Raw genomic sequence first — 14537 nt, 5'->3', positions numbered from 1 at the left:
CATTGCCTCCCTAACCCTCTTATGGATATTTTAGTTCCTCTTTTAAGGAAGGAGTGAATCATCTGCATTTTGGTCCTCCTTCTTGAGTTTCATGTGGTCATGCATTGTATCTTAGGTAATTTGAGCATTTAGGGTAATATCTACCTATCAATGATTGTGTACTATGTGTGTTTTTCTGTGATTGTGTAACCTCACTCAGGATGATATTTTCTAGGTCCATCCATTTGCCTATGAATTTTATGCACTCATTGTTTTTGATAGCTGAGTAGTAATTCATTGTGTAAATATAGGTCATTTTCTGTATCCATTCCTCTGTTGAAGGGCATCTGGGTTCTTTCCAGCTTCTGGATATTATGAATAAGGCTGCTATGAACATAGTGTAACATGTGTGTTTGTTGTATGTTGGAGCATGTTTTGGGTATATGCCCAGGGGAGGTATAGCTGGGTCCTCAGGCACTACAATGTCTAATTTTTCAGGAAACTCAGGACTGATTTACAGAGAGGTTGTACCAGTTTGAAATCCCACCAACAATGGAGGAGCGTTCCTCTTTCTCCACATCCTCGCCAGCATCTGCTGTCACCTGAGTTATTGATCTTAGTCATTCTGACTGATGTGAGGTGGAATCTTACGTTTGTTTTGATTTCCAATTCCCTGATGACTTAGTATATTGTACATAACTGAAATCATTTTAAGAAATGATGGTATCCCAACTGCTGATCTGGATGTAGCTGAATGCCAATTGATCCATTTTTATCTCTTTCTTCAAAGTTCAAGTCCAAGTGCATCAAGGAAATTGACATAAAACCATATATTCAGAAGTCAATAGAAGGCAAAGTGTCAGAAAGTGCCTAGAAAACAGTTGCACAGGAGAAAGTTTTCAGAAGAAACTACCAAAGTTTCAGACTCTAGAATAACCAGTCAATATATGAAATCTCATCAATCTGAAAACTTTTTTTAAAGCAAAGTACACTGCCAATAGTACAAAACAGAAATCTACACATTTCGGAAATTGTTTTACCAACCCTACAGCTGGGAGACTGCCATAAAAACTATAGAAAGAATTCAGAAAGGTAAACTCCCCAACAACCAGGTAACCCAACTTTTTTTTTTTTATTAACTTGAGTATTTCTTATATACATTTCGAGTGTTATTCCCTTTCCCGGTTTCCGGGCAAACATCCCCCTCCCCCCTCCCCTTCCTTATGGGTGTTCCCCTCCCAACCCTCCCCCCATTGCCGCCCTCCCCCCCATAGACTAGTTCACTGGGGGTTCAGTCTTAGCAGGACCCAGGGCTTCCCCTTCCACTGGTGCTCTTACTAGGATATTCATTGCTACCTATGGGGTCAGAGTCCAGGCTCAGTCCATGTATAGTCTTTAGGTAGTGGCTTAGTCCCTGGAAGCTCTGGTTGCTTGGCATTGTTGTACTTTTGGGGTCTCGAGCCCCTTCAAGCTCTTCCAGTTCTTTCTCTGATTCCTTCAATAGGGGACCTATTCTCAGTTCAGTGGTTTGCTGCTGGCATTCACCTCTGTATTTGCTGTATTCTGGCTGTGTCTCTCAGGAGCGATCTACATCCGGCTCCTGTCGGTCTGCACTTCTTTGTAACCCAACTTTTAAACTGGGTTAGAGAGCTAAACCAAGAATTCTCAACTGAGGTATCTCAATAGCTGAGAAACACATCAAGAAATGTTCATCATCCTTATTGATCAGAAAAATGCAAATTGAAATGAACTTAACAGTCTACATTACACCAATCAGTGTGACTAAGACAAAAAACTAATGCAGTAGCAGAGTAGACTATGATGTAGAGAAAGTGGAACCCTCCTCCCCTGCTGGTGGGGTTGGTATCTGCCAGCCATGTGGATTTCAATGTGGAGGTTCAGAGAATATTGCAAATAGCATTGCCTGAAGACCCAGCTTTACCACTCACTTCAACACAAATACTCAAACTTGATCCACATATAACAGGGACATGCGGTTGAACATGTTCATGGCAGCCTTCCTTATATTAGTCAAATGCTGGAAACAATCGTAATATACGTCAAATCAACTGAGGAACAAATACAGAAAGTGTGCTATATTTAAACAAAGAAATACTACTCAGGTATGAAAAATGAGGAAACCAAGAACATTGTAGGCAAAAAAATGGACGTGGAAATTAGTGAAGTAACAGAGATTGAAAAGGTCATAACATGGGATGAACTTAGTGAGAAGTGGATGTTAGTCCCATAGATCAGTATACCCTATACACAAGTCATTTATCACATGGAGAGTAAAATGTGAAAAGGCAAATCTGTGGATTGTTGCAAGCATCTTAGAAGTGAGAACAAGCTGGAGAGATGGCTCAGCCGTTAAAGGCTAGGCTCACAACCAAAAATATAAGAAGTGAGAACAAAATGATAATGGAAGACAGAGGAATGGAGGGAACTTGCTAGAAGTAGAGATGGATGGACAAAATGGGGGGAGTATAAACAATATAAAGAGAAAAGAGAGAAATCTAGAGGAAAATTGGAATAAATAACAGTAAGCATCAGTGGTGCATGGTGAACTTGGGTTTCCCTAGGAAAGTCGCAGATGCCAGGATGCAAGAGGGTCCCATAAATTTCCTGGGATGATGGTAGTTGAAATAGTAAGCAGCAAAGATATAGAACCACAAGAGTCTGCCTGCTGTAGCTAGACATGCCCACCTGTGGAGAGCAGGTGATGCCCACACAGTTCAAAATCTTTAACCTATAAATGTCCAAAGTATAAAAAAATGCAAAGACAGAAAATGAGCAGAGACTGAAGGAATGGCAATCCAGAGACCCCTCGACCAGAAGGACAATTTCATCCACAGACTCCAAAACCTCAGACTATTCCTGATGTCAAGATGTGCCTGCAGATAAGACTCTGATATGTCTGTCCTCCTAGTGGATCTGCCATCACCTGAGGCTGACAGATTCACATACAGATAACCATTTGACAGACTCTGAGAGCCAGAAAAGAATGGTGAGGGGATTGTCTGAAGGATCTGAAGGGGATTGGAGCTCAATATGAAGAACAACATTATTAATTAAGTTTACCCTTCAGAGGCTCAGGAAATTTACCACAAACAAGTGTATACTTGGGCCAGTCCATGGCTTCTGCTACATAGATCACAGAGCATATGGAGAAGACAACTGCCTCATCTTCCATCTCTGGGAAGGGAGTCAATTGGTCCTGTGGAGACATCATATCTCAGAGAAGGGGGATGGTAGAGGACTAAAGTGGAAGTGGGCATGTAGATGGGGGAGCACCATCTTAGGAACAAAGAGGATCAGAATGTCTTGGGTGATTCAAGAAAGAAAGACAAGTTTGTGAAATGACATTTGAAATGTAAACAAATGAATAGATTATTGAACACATATAATGTTTATAATATTTATGTTTCCAACAGAGACATTCACATCTCACTCCTTAAGGGACTATACAGACATTATCTGTACTACAGGTTTACTGAAAGCTGAAATCCATATTTTTGAGATGTACTTATTATTGAAAATTTACATAGATAAACCCAATCAATATTTTATCTTCTGTCCCTGTACCTATAATAAATTGTTATTAACCTTGATAAAAATTTAAAAAAGTGTTTCTGCTCCATTAGGTTTCCATTCTATGACTGAAATTTCTCTCACTTTTAGCTGTACATCTCTATATTCCCTCCATGTCGCCCTCTTCCCTGTCTTTTCACATTTGAAATTCCTGTTCCTGACAGTGTCCCTCAGCAGTTCATAAGTGCACTTGTACTTCCCAAAATAGGGAAAGCGGACATTAAACTGATCATACAGATGCACACTTTGCTGAAAGAACATTCAGATTAAAGTGAATAAGTATCCCATTTTCCCTTTTTGATCTGGGTTAAGTCATCTATGATGAGTAACACAAGATCCATTCACTGTCCTGAAAATTACATGCTTTCCTTTTCCAGTCTGTCAATGCACCATATTTTCCTTATGCATTCATTTGTTAAAGAACAACTTGAACATTTCCAAATTATCAAAGGTCTCTATACTAGAATAAATCAACATTTCGATATATGTCCTCGAGTTATATCTTTAGGTGTATCCATTTCTACATTCATGAAGAAACATCATACTGATTTAAAGTTGGTGTAGAAGTTTGTGTTCCCACCAGGAGAATAGGAATGTTCCCCTCTCTCCATAACACAGTAAAGATAAGTTGGCTCATTTGTTATTAAACTAAGATTTCTGAAAGGGATGAAAAAATGTCAGAATAATTTTGATTTGCATTTCTATAATGTATAAGGATGATATATATTTTGCATTAGATTCTAAGTCGTTTAAGTTACTTCAATTGTGAATATTTTGTTTAGATATGTACCCAATTAATTATTTTTCAGGATATACAGTGTTTTAGTCTTTACATTATGATTTATAGATGCCCATTGTTGAACGTGTACATGGAAAAAACGCTTACTATATTTGAAAGTAGCCACTTTAAATTCACTAAGATCAAATCATATAATGTGATCTCACTAAACTCACAGAATTGGCAGATCTTTTGTAACTAACAATTCATTAAGGTCACTTTATGAAACATCCCTGTGTAATAAAACATTCTCTATGTACAAAATATTGAGGAATATACTTTAATTGTTTATTTTTTTTTTTGAGAATTTCCACCAAAATATTTTGATGATAATTTTCCCATTTATTTTACCTATACAACTATATTTCTTTGTATCCTACCTTTGTATATCTTCTATAGTAAAATACTGATTAATAACCCCATGATGATCCATTACAATAATCGTTCAACCCTCCAACAGAAGACACTAACGGTCCACAGTGTGTCCGTTAGGAGTAACGGTTTTCAGGCGTTCACACTGCGTTCTGGACGGTTGACTGGCGGGAAGCTGTGCAGGGAACCACAGCTGCTGTGTGTCATGAGGTCAGCCCTCTTCGTATCCAGAAGACACGCTTTCCCTGTGATCACCCCCACATTTTGGGCACCTACAGTCTCTTTGCACCTTGTTTCAGCGTGGCCTTTGAGCCTTGTGGAAGGGGTATAACATGTATATCCAACTCATCATGGATGAAATTAATAAAATGAGAACAACAATGTAGTGAATGAAAGGAAGAGTTCATTCGTGGAAAGTATCAACAGGATTGTCATAACCTCTGGCCAAGTTAGTTAAAGAAAGTGTAGAATTAACATAATTAAAGAGAAGAGAGGAGACGTGGAGAAAACACTTTTTATATTAACAGTCCCAAATCTAGAATATTTTTTAAACCATTAATGATTTACTGGATGTATTGCATATACCAATATTAAATCACCTCAATATGCATAATTTAAACAGCACTATACTGAACAATGACACAGAGTCGGGCACTTAATACCTCCCACCTAAAATATCATAGGACCACCTGTATTCAGTTTAAAATTTTGATTATACATTTAAAAACATTGAAAGTTTCTTAGACTATTCCATAAAGTAGACAAAAGGATTGAATACATTAAAATTCTATTTTGAATCTGGTATTATCCAACAATTGACAGAGATAAAAGGAGAAAGAGTGAGACAGGGGGACAATGACCAAAATGGAAAGGTACAGAGAGAGGGAGAAAGAATTACAGATGACTGACAGAAAGAGAGAAAGAGTGAGAATTACAGACTAATTTCCACTGATACACACATATTCTCAATAGAATCCTTGTGAACAGATTCAAGACAACATTAAAATTAATCTTCAGCCAGGTAAGATTTCTTAAATCTGAGACATACAAGTTTGATTTATCATATATATCTCAACAAATGTATGGTACCACAAAAAATCATAAAAGGCACAAAGACTCCATTATTATATTAGGTGCAAAAAATTACCGGTAAAAAATAATATATTCATTCAAGGCAAAAGTACTGGAGAAGGTAAAGCTGTAGAGGATATAGTTCAACATGATAAAGGCAAGGTACAGCAAGCTCACCACTATCATTGTGATAAAGAGTAAAAAATTCATAGCAGTTCTACTGCAATCAAGAACAAGAAAAGAATATACTCTGGTTTCATACCTATGTAGCACAGTATTTTTAATTTTAGCTAAAGCCATATGATAACTGAGGAAGATCCAGGTAATACAATAAAAATGAAGAAGTTGAATTGCTCTCATTAGCAGATATCATGGTACCATTTTAAAACTCTAAAAATGTATCAGACTCTTAAGACTGCAAAATACATTCATAAAAGCAGAATACAATAGGAACACACAAAATTCCTTAGCCTTCCTTTACAGCAATCCAAATCATACCTTTAGAAAATCTATTGAAAAATACCCCTCACAATAATCTGATATTATATTATAAAATATTGTGTATAAAAATATTTAAAATGCCAAGACCACTGTGAATTATCTAGAAGTGATCACAAATAGACAATTTTTTTCTGAAAAAATAAGTTTCTTAAAGCTGAAAATACATTCATGAGGTAGTAGAATGCAAAATTAACACACAAAACTCATTATCTTTTCTTATTACAATTTCAAACCATGGGAGAGAAATCAGGGAAATATTGCACTCAAAATAGTCTTAAAATATATAACAAAGACCATGGATTGGCATAGTTATAAAGCAAAGTATTAGTAAGAAGACAAAAGAAGTACACATGATCCATCCTGAATACATATAAGAACGCTACAGCCAATATTCTCAAAGACTGTAAAGACTTCAATAAATCAAAGCTTCTATAGTTTAAAGGATAAGTAGATAATATAAATAGGTCAGTTTTTGATGAATTAATAAAATTAATACAATAAATTGTGAATAGAATAATTTACTACAATAAATCACCTACTTTTATGAAACTCAAGAATTTGTCTATAAATATTCTACTATAGGACAAAAGAAAACTTTTAAAGTGCAAAGTGATAACATGTTTAGAGGGATAATTATAAAGAGAGAAAAGGAGGGAGGCAAAAATTTCATGAGATTAAAACAATTAAGAGTAACAGAAGGAGTTTTATGGGATTGGGAGAGTTAATATTTCAACAGATTGGAGTGTCCAAGAACTATGGACTTTACCCAAGCACAGATTTCTCCCTTTTGCATTAAACTGTTGCTAATACGGTTTCTTAGGTTTTCCAAATTGAAGAATTATCCAGGCTCTTACTGTCCCTACACAATTATGTCTAGTAATGACCTGGTTCAATTCTACATACATGAGAACTGAGCAATTACAGGTACATGAAATCAAAGTTGAGTCACTAGACATCTGAGAAATGCTGTTTGAAAAGTGGGATGCAGTTGTTACTGTTTACAAGTCAGAGCTCTTAAACTTTAAAATGTAAGCATTGCTTATGCACAGAATGCTTTCTCAAGAGAGAAGAGGAATTCTGAATTCTTTTTTGACATTGGGTTTGACTTACTTGTGGAGTATATATTTCATAACTTGGATAAATCCAGTATGCCACACACAGCACAGAGGAAGTCAATTATTTGTAGGATTTGTGTGTGTGAAATAAGAGAAATAAGAGTTGAAAAAACTGAGACAATAGAGTCTTAACTAGGAGTTCCCGTTCCCATATGTCAATGTCAGAAACAACCTGCACTGTAGGAATGCAATGGAGGAGTTTACTCTGAGCTGAGGACACAATACTTGTCTTTCCCTTCGACCTCAGGACATTTTTCTTCTGGGCAAAAAGAATAAAAGCCATGAGCTCTCAGGAAAACAATGGTGCTCTTCCCAAGTCTTGCATTTTGGGAGAAAGAAAGTTATGATATAAACTCTCTGGCTTCCAAGAACCATAAGAACAGGGAAGTCCAGATGCTTCTGAGAGGCTCCCAACTCCTGATACCCATATGTGGAAGGCTCAGATCAAGGCTCTCTCCTTGACGAACCCACCCTATCCCTACACAGATCTCACTGAGCTTTCCAATCGACCACATTTTTCTTCTTCTTTTATACCAAGACAGAAGGCCAGCTTCCTTCTCCCCATCTCTGATCTCTTCATAATCTTTGTTCTCCCACCCAAATGGCTCTTTACTCTGAATTAGGGTTCAATTAGTAAACCCTAGAGGTACTGAAGGGATAACTGAGAGGGAGATGAAGTCAGGACAACACTGTGACATCAGAGAAGCTGGGGCATTCCAGGATACAAGAGATTTTTCAGGGAGGGCCTAATGATTATGTCAGTGAGACGTGCCATGGTTTACCTGTTAAACACCTTTCCTTTCATTGATCAGATTTGAGGGTGACCTTTCCAGGTATGTCTCCTGGTACACAGTGGAATCCTTTACATACTCCATCTCTCTAAACCTAGAGACTTCTCTTTGCTTTATTAGCGGTTACATGCTCTGGATGGAGAAAGTTATTCAGGGGCTTGGCATGGGTAGAAAAGATTTAGGAACATCTAGTGTAGGAGATTCCTCTAGATAATATTTTTATTCCCAGGTTCATTCCTGTGACATAGAGTTCAATTTTCTTGGTTATCTATGTATCACAAAGGCCAGTATTTTCCCTACAGACCTTTAGTTACACGAATATTGCATTTCACCTTCTTATTGTACTTTCCTTGACAGGGGACTTCATAAATATTCCACAATGTGTACTCAAAAATTATGTTTTTCCAATTCCATTTTCTGCAATGATTTTGGCAACAAAGTGTGCCCAGATATAGAGTGAACATAACGGTGTAAATACTGTGCAATCACTGCAAATGATGAACTCCTAAATGTTTATTTTATCTGAAAATTACCAGACATCAGTAAAGCAAAGGCAACATGGACTATAGAATTTGGTTCTCTAGTTCAATTTGATATCAATTCTGCACTAACTATCTTCCTGTGTTCCCATGTCCAGACTTGAGGGTTTTGGATGTTTTACCATTATTCTTTCTTAAGTAAAAACCTTAGATACTGGAGGATAGGCAGGAAGAAAAATGGCATGATTACCAGTCAAACCTCAAATTCAATATGTTCAATACAGGAGGGAGTCTATTTGACATTGTCAATTCTGGATTCTACATTCTTGACCTAGTTGGACAGAATCTACGTTAACATTCCACCTAACCACCTAGCTGTACGAGCCACCAAAAGTATATATATACATCTGCCACCAAAACAATATATAATTGATGAAGTTAAGAAGTGCATTCTTCCAGGAGCCGGATATAGACCTTTCCTGAGAGACACAGCTAGAGTATGTGAAATGCAGAGGTAAATGATAGTGGCAAATCCATGAATTGAAAAACCCATGAATTTACTTGTTGGTAAATGTTCAGTAAGGATTACACGAGCTGAATGGGGCTTTAATCCCCATAAGAACATGCCAAAGAAGGAAACCTTTCTGGTACTAAACCAATATTAAAAGACTGCACGTGGACAGACCAATGGCTCCAACTGCATATGTATCCGAAGATGGCCTTGGTGGGCACCAATGAAAGAAGAGGCCCTTGGTCCTCCCTAGGTTTGATTCCCAGTTCAACGGACTGTCAAGAGGCAATAAGGGGGGTTATAGAAAAATGGGAGGTGGACAGGTTAGGGCTCTTATGGACAGGAAACTGGGAAAGGAAATTATATTTGAAATGTAAATATAGAAGTTTCCAATTAAAAAGATATAAAAATTGCTAAAAAATAAAAAAAAAACAAATGATAGAAGTAAAAGAAAAGAAAACTGTCAATGAATCATATGTATTGACACAGAAATCTAAAGGGTACCTGTCAGGGAATGGTAATCAGAGTAATACTAATGGAAAGACTGAGATGATGTTGTCTCAACTAGATGCACATCTCTGTCCCATATTTCAGTGTCAGAAACAAAGTGAACTATAGGAATCCAAAGCAAGGAGGAGTTTACACTGAGCTGAGGATACAATACTTGTCATCCCTCCTTCCTTAGGACCTTTTTCTCCTGGGTAAAAAGAATGAAAGCCATGAGCTCTCAGAAAAACAACTGCATCCTTCCGAACAAGTGGCTTTTGGAATAAAGAAATTAATAATAAAAAATCTCTGACTTCCAGGAACCATAACAAGCAAGGAAATCAGATGCTACTGAGAGGCTCCCACCTCCTGAATCCCATATGTGGAAGCCTCAGGTCAAGGCTATGAGTTCAGTGAATCTTCACAACCCCGACACAGCACTCACTGTGCTTTACCATGGACCGCATATTTCTTCTTTTTTTAAACTAAAACACTAGGCCAACTTCTTTCTCCCCATCTCTGATATCTACATCCTCCTTGTTCTCCCTCCCAAATACCTATTTACACTGAAATAAAGACCAAATAATAAACACCAGAGGTACTGAGGGAATATCTGAGGTGCAGTTGCAGTCACAACAACACTTGTGACATCACAGAAGAAGGTCCGACTCTCCAGGATACAAGACATTTTTCATGGAGGCCTAATGATGATGTCACTGAGAACCATCATGTCATACCTGCAAAAGAGATTTTTTTTTTGGTTCTTTTTTTCGGAGCTGGGGATCGAACCCAGGGCCTTGTGCTTCCTAGGCAAGCGCTCTACCACTGAGCTAAATCCCCAACCCCAAGAGATTTCTTTATATTGACCAGATTCTAGGGTGCCCTTTCCAGGAGTGTCTCCTGTGACACAGTGGAAACCTTTATGTAGAACATCTCTCTAAAGCTAGAGAGTTCTCTTTGCTTTATTAGTGGTTACATGCTCTGAATGGAGAAGTTATTCAGGGTCTTGGCATGTGTAGAAAATATCTAGGAACATGGGATGTAGGAGATTCTTCTGGATAACAATATTATTATCAGGTCCATTCTTGTGACAAACAGTTCAATTTCCTAGGTTCTATCTCTTTCCCAAAGGCCATTGTTTCCCTACAGATATTTAATTTTGTGGATTTTGCATTCCATTTTGTAATTGTTCATTCCTTGATAGGGGACTTTATAGATATTCCTGAATGTGTACTCACAAATTCCGTTTTCCAATTCTAGTTTTTTGCAATGATTTTCTCAACAAAGCTGGCCAAGCTAAAGAGTGAATGTAATAATGTAAATATTGTGTACCTACTTCAAATGATAAACTTCCAAATTTTTATTTTATGCTAAAAAATAACTGCCTGTGTAAATCAAAGGACAGCATGGACTATTGAATGTGGTTCTGTAGTTCCATTAGATATCATTTCTGTAATATCTACCTTCCCGTGTTCCAAGGGTGAGATTTCAGGGATTTGGATGTTTTAAAATGATTCTTTCTACAGGCTAAACATAAGATACACAAGGATTGGCAGGGAGGGAAGAATTTGAGGACCAGAGAAACCTCAACTTTAATAGGCTCATAAGAACAGTAGCGAGTCTATTTTGCATTGCTGTTTGTGGATTCTACATTCTTTTTTTTTTTTTTTTTTGTTATAGAGAAGGAGTTTATTCGGCTTACAACTCTGCATGTATGAAAGATACTACTAGACAAGACATGAAGAACAGGTCCTAGAGAAGCCAGATCGGCTCTTTAAAAAGTCCAATCTTGTGAAAGTGAATTTACTCCCTGGAAATCAGTAAAGACCCTGAAAGAGGCAAGAATCCACTCATAAGGGTGGAGTTCAATAATCCTAATGACCTCCCTTTAACCCTTCCTTTCTTTTTTTTTTTTTTTTTTTTATTAACTTGAGTATTTCTTATGTACATTTCGAGTGTTATTCCCTTTCCCGGTTTCCGGGCAAACATCCCCCTCCCCCCTCCCCTTCCTTATCGGTGTTCGCCTCCCAACCCTCCCCCCATTGCCGCCCTCCCCCCATAGACTAGTTCACTGGGGGTTCAGTCTTAGCAGGACCCAGGGCATCCCCTTCCACTGGTGCTCTTACTAAGATATTCATTACTACCTATTGGGTCAGAGTCCAGGCTCAGTCTATGTATAGTCTTTAGGTAGTGGGTTAGTCCCTGGAAGGTCTGGTTGCTTGGCATTGTTGTACTTTTGGGGTCTCGAGCCCCTTCAAGCTCTTCTAGTTCTTTCTCTGATTCCTTCAACAGGGGACCTATTCTCAGTTCAGTGGTTTGCTGCTGGCATTCGCCTCTGTATTTGTTGTATTCTGGCTGTGTCTCTCAGGAGCGATCTACATCCGGCTCCTGTCGGTCTGCACTTCTTTGCTTCATCCATCTTGTCTAATTGGGTGGCTGTATATGTATGGGCCACATGTGGGGCAGGCTCTGAATGGGTGTTCCTTCAGTCTCTGTTTTAATCTTTGCCTCTCCCTTCCCTGCCAAGGGTATTCTTTTTCCTCATTTAAAGAAGGAGTGAAGCATTCACATTTTGATCATCCGTCTTGAGTTTCGTTTGTTCTAGGGATCTAGGGTAATTCAAGCATTTGGGCTAATAGCCACTTATCAATGAGTGCATACCATGTATGTCTTTCTGTGATTGGGTTAGCTCACTCAGGATGATATTTTTCAGTTCCAACCATTTGCCTACGAATTTCATAAACTCGTTGTTTTTCATAGTTGAGTAATATTCCATTGTGTAGATGTACCACATTTTCTGTATCCATTCCTCTGTTGAAGGGCATCTGGGTTCTTTCCAGTTTCTGGCTATTATAAATAAGGCTGCGATGAACATAGTGGAGCACATGTCTCTTTAATATGTTGAGGCATCTTTTGGGTATATGCCCAAGAGAGGTATAGCTGGATCCTCAGGCAGTTCAATGTCCAATTTTCTGAGGAACCTCCAGACTGATTTCCAGAATGGTTTTACCAGTCTGCAATCCCACCAACAATGGAGGAGTGTTCCTCTTTCTCCACATCCTCGCCAGCATCTGCTGTCACCTGAGTTTTTGATCTTAGCCATTCTCACTGGTGTGAGGTGAAATCTCAGGGTTGTTTTGATTTGCATTTCCCTTATGACTAAAGATGTTGAACATTTCTTTAGATGTTTCTCAGCCATTCGGCATTCCTCAGCTGTGAATTCTTGTTTAGCTCTGAACCCCATTTTTTAATAGGGTTATTTGTTTCCCTGCGGTCTAACTTCTTGAGTTCTTTGTATATTTTGGATATAAGGCCTCTATCTGTTGTAGGATTGGTAAAGATCTTTTCCCAATCTGTTGGTTGCTGTTTTGTCCTAACCACAGTTTCCTTTGCCTTACAGAAGCTTTGCAGTTTTATGAGATCCCTTTTGTCGATTCTTGATCTTAGAGCATAAGCCATTGGTGTTTTGTTCAGGGAATTTTTTCCAGTGCCTATGTGTTCCAGATGCTTCCCCAGTTTTTCTTCTATTAGTTTGAGTGTGTCTGGTTTGATGTGGAGGTCCTTGATCTACTTGGACTTAAGCTTTGTACAGGGTGATAAGCATGGATCGATCTGCATTCTTCTACATGTGGCCCTCCAGTTGAACCAGCACCACTTGCTGAAAATGCTATCTTTTTTCCATTGGATGGTTTTGGCTCCTTTGTCAAAAATCAAGTGCCCATAAGTGTGTGGGTTCATTTCTGGGTCTTCAATTCTATTCCATTGGTCTATCTGTCTGTCTCTGTACCAATACCATGCAGTTTTTATCACTATTGCTCTGTAATACAGCTTGAGTTCAGGCATAGTGATTCCCCCTGAAGTCCTTTTATTGTTGAGGATAGCTTTAGCTATCCTGGGTTTTTTGTTATTCCAGATGAATTTGCAAATTGTTCTGTCTAACTCTTTGAAGAATTGGATTGGTATTTTGATGGGGATTGCATTGAATCTGTAGTTTGCTTTTGGTAAAATGGCCATTTTTACTATATTAATCCTGCCAATCCATGAGCATGGGAGATCTTTCCATCTTCTGAGGTCTTCTTCAATTTCTTTCCTCATTTTCTTGAAGTTCTTACTGTACAGATATTTTACTTGCTTGGTTAAAGTCACACCAAGGTACTTTATATTATTTGGGTCTATTATGAAGGGTGTCGTTTCCCTAATTTCTTTCTCGGGTTGTTTCTCTTTTGTATAGAGGAAGGCAACTGATTTATTTGAGTTAATTTTATACCCAGCCACTTTGCTGAAGTTGTTTATCAGCTTTAGTAGTTCTCTGGTGGAACTTTTGGGATCACTTAAATATACTATCATGTCATCTCAAATAGTGATATTTTGACCTCTTCTTTTCCGATCTGTATCCCCTTGATCCCCTTTTGTTGTCTGATTGCTCTGGCTAGAACTTCAAGAACTATATTGAATAAGTAGGGGGAGAGTGGGCAGCCTTGTCTAGTTTCTGATTTTAATGGGATTGCTTCAAGTTTCTCTCCATTTAGTTTAATGTTAGCAACTGGTTTGCTGTATATGGCTTTTAATATGTTTAGGTATGGGCCTTGAATTCCTATTCTTTCCAGGACTTTTATCACGAAGGGGTGTTGAATTTTGTCAAATGCTTTCTCAGCATCTAATGAAATGATCATGTGGTTTTGTTCTTTCAGTTTGTTTATATAATGGATCACGTTGATGGTTTTCCGTATATTAAACCATCCCTGCATGCCTGGGATGAAGCCTACTTGATCATGGTGGATGATTGTTTTGATGTGCTCTTGGATTCGGTTTGCCAGAATTTTATTGAGTATTTTTGCGTCGATATTCATAAGGGAAATTGGT

This window comes from Rattus norvegicus, chromosome Y (assembly GCF_036323735.1).
Source record: "Rattus norvegicus strain BN/NHsdMcwi chromosome Y, GRCr8, whole genome shotgun sequence".
NCBI classification, from domain to species: domain Eukaryota; kingdom Metazoa; phylum Chordata; class Mammalia; order Rodentia; family Muridae; genus Rattus; species Rattus norvegicus.
Note: the sequence above shows the minus strand (reverse complement) of the source record.